Here is a 6855-nt window from a genome sequence, read left to right as displayed (position 1 = left end):
GTTGCTCCAAAGCCCATCATTATATAGATTTTTTTAAGGGGAGGTAGTGGATAAAATTAAAACAAAAAAGAAAACAGGTAAGGAAGTCACCAATGGACAATACATTTCTGGAAGATAAGTAAAACAGAGCAGAGAAAGCTAAAACCCAGAATACACCAGGGACAAAGATACAGATATGATGAGAGAGAAAGATGGCATGGACATTTAAGGAAAATATCACATTTATTTATTTATTATTTATTTACAATGTAAAACTTATGAAATTTTTATTTCTGGAATTTTCCATTTAATATTTTTGGACGGTGGGTAACTGAAACCATGGAAAGCAAAACCGCGGACTGAGGGGGACTGCTGTATGTGGAGCGTCTGCCCAGTTCCAATCAACTTCAGAACAACTGGTTGACACAAAGAACTGGATTAGCATTAATGTTGAAAAGAAGGTAAAAAACAGTCACATAAGACAGATCTATCTTAATGAAATGAGAAGAGTATTTCATATTTCGTGACTATTTGAAAGACCCAAGAGAGCAAGGTTCTGTCTTTCCTCTAGAGGTGTGTGCAGGCTTCTTCCCTTGGTTTGGCAATATTTTTTATAATCTTCCTGAATGACGTTTACTTCGACTTCTTGGGCAAGCTGAGCTTCCTCCACAGATCTAATGACCTCTTTCACTAAATCACTCTTTAGCAAGAAGGAATTCTGATGAAAAAGTTCTCTATCTGGTATCATGTAAAGTTTGATGCTCATTATTTCAAGGCTTAGTGTAGCAGACAGTCAATGTGAGGCCTGGCCTGTACTGATATTCCCACTCTTATGTGGCCAAGCAATGGAACATAACAAATTCCCCTCCTAAGTTGGTAGAGGTGATTTTGTTTTGAAATTCTTGAAGGGATCCTGGTTTCCATCAGAAGGGCCATCTGGGCCACATGAGATGACTAAACCAGAAGCTATCACGTCATAAGTATTCAATAAATGTTGGCTATTATGTCATGACTCAGGAATTCGCTTTTGTTTCTCCAGGTCAATACATGCACATGTAATTTATTCCTGTGCATAAATGCATTCTATTCCATTACTTGTTCATCAATTATCTTATTTAAGAAATATTCAAGTTATTTTCAGGTTTTGTTTTTCCTTTTGTTTTGTTTTTGAGAGAGTGGCCTACAAAAAAATGATGCAACAAATTCCCTTATACACTGATCCTTTAATAATTGGCATTGTAATTCTACGGGCTAGATTTTCAAAACAGGGATTGCTGGGTCAAATTGCAGGTGCAAATTTTATTTTAATTGATTAGCCAGCTCTTCAACAACTATAGCAGACACACTCTGGTCAACAATGCTAATGACTGCCTGTTTGTCCATCTAGAGCTGGATGTTATCAGTCTCATAAATCAATAACCTTACAAATTGATGTCAGTCTGATGGATTAAAAAAATAGCTATTGTAATTTGTGTCTTCCTCGCCTAGTATAGTTAAATATCTTTTTATACATTTATCAGCTAAGTGAAATTCATCTGTGAACTAATTTTTCATATCCTTAGCCCATTTTCTTTTTTATTTTCTTATCAAATTGGAAGAGTTCTTTGTATTTTAAAGATATTTTCTTGTCTGTCTTATATTGACTTTGAGACCACTGTTTTCTAGGCAGAAGTTTCTAATTTTTATGTTGTTGAACTCATCAGATTTTTCTCTTATGGCTGCTGGGTTTTCTCTTACTATAGGTTAAATCTCCCCCAAACTGAGACTATACAAATACTCTCCTATATTTCCTTTTGTTATTTTTATTGTTTCACGCATTAAATGTAGCTCTTTAATTGATCTGGGATTTATTTTTATATAATATGAAGAATTAATAATAATAAGAGTAACAATAACAGCGAGCATTTACTGAGCAATTCTGTATGGCAGGTGCTCTGTAAATACTCGATACACTTCAGGATTAGAGATAAGAAAATGAAGAATTAGAGAACTTAAGGAGCCAGCCACATTTATACAGTTAGGACACATAACTGGGATTTGAACCCAAACAAACTCACTCGGGACCTTATCCTTCTAAAGATCCATGAACAGCTAACTATGCCACCCCATTCAATAAACATCCTTTCCCACATAATTAAAATACAGATTTCATGATACAAGTTCTCACATACAGTCAGTATATTTCTGAATTCTATTGTAATTGTGTTGTGTTGCCACTATATTATTTGGATGTTAGTACTTTTATAGTAAGTTTTGTTCTTTCTGGTAAGGCAAGTGCTTCCTTCCTTCTCTTCCATATTTATCCAATACACTTTAAAATATTTTTATTCCATACAAATATTTATATCACTGTCTAATTTCTAGCAAAATTTATCTTCATGTCTTGATTTCTATTGCATTAAATGTGTCTCTTAGTTTGTTAAGAGTTGACGTTTAATTTTCTCTTTCCATAAAGATGGTGTAATGTTCCATTTATTTAGGTACTTTAATAAATGTTAGTTTTTAAAAATATAATTCTTGTACCTTTATCATTGAATTTGTTTTAAGTTATTTTATAATTTTGTCACTATTATGAATGGTAGTTTTCCATATACAACAGGTAATTGCTCATATAGAAGAAAACTAATGATTTGGGTGTATGTATTTAATATTTATCAATTGAGCTAAAATTTTTAATTGTTCTAATTGTTTTTTCATTGGAATCTTTCGCATTTTCTAGGTATACAGTCATATCGCTGCAAAAAAGTTTATCTTTAAACTTTATGGAGGAGTCTTATTACATTACATAAGTTATCTTATTACATTAGTTATCTTTAAACTTTAGGGAGAAGTCTCATTATATTACTTAAAACTTTTCAGCTTTGTTACTAGTTTTAACAGCAGTTGCTTTAATGTTTCACTCAATCAGATGATTTTGCTGACTGTAATTCACAGTCTTTGGAAGGTTTAGGTACTTTTTTTCTGTTCCTGGAATACTTTGAATTTGTATCAGGAAACCTACTTAACATTATCAAATTTTCACTTATTGCTATAACAACATAATTTTACCTTTAACTTGATGATATTCTAAGTTATGTTAATATGTTTTCCTAAAGTTCTAAAACATTTCCTAAGGTTCTAAATTCTGGAATGAGCGCTACATGATTATTGCTATGCTTCTCAAACCATTCCAGATCATGAAAAATGATAGAAAGCTCACTAGTTCACTGTGTGTGTGTGTGTGTGTGTGTATGTGCATGTGTGTATATATATATATATCCTTAACACCAAAACTTGCTACAAAGTATGTAACACAAAAATTATAGGACAATTTTACTTATGAATATATAAACAATTCTAAATAAAATATTAGCAAATTAAATAGAGCAGTGGGTTAAAAGAATGATAGCAAATGATATTAGAGAGAAATGATATGATATAATTAAAAGATCTAAGACATTCAAAACAAAAAATACTATAGTAAAAGTATTTCAAAAAAAGGCTAGATATCAAAATTCAATAATATCAAAAAACAATAGCTTTCCTACACTAACAGCAACCAGCTTAAATTAAAAATGGGGGAAAAAAGTAGCATACCATACCATAGAATTTTTAACCAAATTTTTGAAAAAAAATTATTTTCAGTGTTATTTGTGGATTTGTGAAACATAATCTTGAAAATTGAAAGCAAACATGGGTGAGGCCCTGAGTGTTGTCTAATGATTAATTCATGCCAGATTATTTAGAGATAGGGCATTGGGTGCTGACTCGTCACATCTCCATTCCCTCAACCACCAGCCGAATTCAAAACAATCCTAAAGTTTCCTGAAAATTACTGATGAAATTGTGTTTTACAGGAGAATTTCTGAAATTAATTTTCTTTTTTGGGGCTGATCTTTACAGCAAGGGCATAGCTGATGTTCACTTTCAGTCTGCAAAACACTGTGTTGTCACTCTTAACCATTAAAAAAAAAAAAAAGCCAAGAAACCCTCCACATGTAGCCTGGATAGAAAGTTCCCTGGAAAGAAAGAACTGGATTGTCTCATTTTCTGGAAGTTTCCTACCTCCATTCATTCATAGATGTAACAAATATTTATTGCACACAATGCTGTACCGTGTGCTGGACAGGGCACTAGGTGGCACAGCAGGTCAGAGCCCTGCCCCCTGCGAGCTTACGGACTAGTAGACTGAGGGCAGTGCTTGGAAGAAAGTGAGCCACACTTACCTCTGTCCTTTCGAACAACAAAATGCAGAGCAACGGTAAATAAAATTTAGTTAACTCCACTTCTAACTGAACAAACAGGGTCTTTATCATGAAAATACCTGTCAACTGTATACTGCAATAAATTGTGATAATACATATAGGCAAGTCCTTTTTCAATTCAGTTCTGTATCCTCCTCTCCTCTACTGCATGAGGTACATGCTTTCTAAATAGAAAAAGACGCAGCATTTCCTCTCCAGCTCCTCTCTGGGGCTGAGATCAGCCTTGGGCGAAGGCCAACATGAGTCAGCTTGCCCAGCAGGGACTCTGGCCTTGGCCTGGAGGCTAGCCTTGCTAAAGCCTTGATGCACACATATAGTATGGGTACCCAGGGTCCAGGACAAAGTGCAGGCATGTCCCCGTGGAATACAGGGCATGGGTCCTTTGTGGGCTCTGGGTTGACAGGGTAGTAAGCAGATACATCTGTTTTTTATTTCCCTAAAGAAATGTGTTAATCATAATGGGAGCCACCAAACTGTTCATATATTTGATCTTGTAATTCCATTTTGGGGAATTTATGTTAAGGAAGCAATCCAAAAGAAAAAATGTTCAAAGATATTCTCAAAATAGTACAATTGGTAATCATGATGAATTCTTAGCATCATAAATACTTCCAGTGGAGAACTGTAATGTAACCTGGATGAAACATTGCAGAGGTATTAAAAATGGAAAGGATGTGTACTATGTTAACTGATAGAAAGAACTACATTTAGAACAGAACATAAGATAGAATTCACACATGGATTATAATTATATGAAACATCAGTAGGATATCAAGGAAGATTAGAAGAGAATTTAGAATATTGCTGATGGTTTAGAATTTAATTAGTTTTTTTCCCTAGAAATCTCTACTTTTTAAAAAAGAAAACCACTCAGTATGCACATAAGAATAAATGACAACTGACATCAACATACACAACCTATTCAGGCCAGGCTTAAAAGGAAAGCGCAGAAGCAGTTGCTGGCATGCTGGGATTTTTCACTTGGCCCCACCTCCAAACTCTCCAGGTCCTGAACAGAAACCAGGTTCTGAGACCACGCCACCTCCCAACAGATCACCCTGATGTTAGCTAATCAGCTCTATTACATGTATCTCAACTTCTCTGTGTTTCTGGTTCTGCGCTCCATTCCTCTTGAGTCTAACTAGTAATGCTAATTACCTGACTGGCAACCTATCCTGAGGCTGTCTGCCTGGAACTCCACCAAGTCTGTCTTCCTGCCTTCAAGTTCTCACACAGGCTTCCTCCCATCACCTTCAAGTGGAGCTGCTCCCCTAGCACTCACCTGTTCCATTGCATTTAGCTGGCTTATGCCTAGATGTCCTCTCCTCACTAAGGTTCATACCTTCAGAGCTCAACAGCTTTTCACTTTTAAGGATCTCTACTAAAAGGTAAACATCCTTAACAGCTATACCACCTTAAGCCAGTATTTTGCAACATTGTGGCTGTGTTTGTCCTTCCTTGAGTAAGCAGGGAAAGGAGAGGAGGTAAAGGTATAATAGTAACAGCTACTTTTTTTTTTAATACCTAGTCTGTGTCTAGCACTTTCTCCTATACATCAATATTTACAACAACCTTGCAAGAAAACATTATGGTTTCCCTTTGCAGATGAGAGAGGTTAAACAATTTGCCTGTGATCACATAGCTGGTATGTGACAAAGTCAGACTTTAAGCCCAGGACCTACCTGGCTGGAAAGCCAAGCCCCTTTCTACCACCCACACTGTACCCAATGCAGTTGCAGAGAAAGCACAGAGCTGAATGTCTGAACCCAGCTGTGTGGCCTTGCACACAGCCTTACTTCTCTGGGCTTTAGTTTTTGCATCTGTAAAGTGACGAAACTGGACACTGCCCATTAGACCGGCCATGATGGGTGCCCACATGGCATCTTATCCATTCACGGAAAATAAAAGGAGAAAGGGCCAGGCTGATTATCACAAAATTTCCCCAACTGTCATAGGAAGAAATAAGCACAGAACTCCTTACACTTTTGGAAAGAGAATCCTTCTGGATAGAAAGTTCTGAGCTGGCAATTTAAGCTCTGAAATATAAGTACTTCCCCATATAATGTGGGGAAAGTCCTGGTAGAAACGTTCCTGGCCCATCACTGTGGGGGGTGGGGGGGGTGCGGAGGTCCTCTCAGGACAGACTCTGAATTCGCAGGAAGGACTGGAAGGAGGAAACACATCAGGTTGTAGTTTTTGCACCCAGGACTAAGTAATGTCACCATAAGCTTTGTCATCAAAGACAATATGCAGAATGCAAGTGGGGGGAAGCATTGCAATTAGAACAGAACCCCCTGAACAGATCTGGCAGTGAGGCACCGATTGTTCTCTTCCCAGGAACTACCACGAGGGGCAGCCTTCCTGTGTAATCACACACAGGCTTATAAATCATCCCTCTTAAAAACGCAAGACTACACTTTCCGAAGTTTTATTAAGCACACTACACAAAATCCAACCTCAAGCAAGCTGGAAGGCATTTAAAATTCAGCTGCAACCCATCAGTTACTGACGCTGAACTCTACTCTTCCCCCACCTCTCCTGGGCCTCCTGCTCCAGGAGCTATTTTCCCCCTGCAGCGAGCGCTGGGCTGGCACGAACCTCTAGCCTGGCTCTCAGAGGAAGGTCAGGTCAC

Source organism: Pteronotus mesoamericanus, unplaced genomic scaffold, assembly GCF_021234165.1.
Source record: "Pteronotus mesoamericanus isolate MK-2021 breed Mesoamerican mustached bat unplaced genomic scaffold, CSHL_Meso_final contig_82, whole genome shotgun sequence".
NCBI lineage: Eukaryota > Metazoa > Chordata > Mammalia > Chiroptera > Mormoopidae > Pteronotus > Pteronotus mesoamericanus.
The sequence above is the reverse complement of the archived record's forward strand: the minus strand, read 5'-3'. Positions refer to the sequence as shown.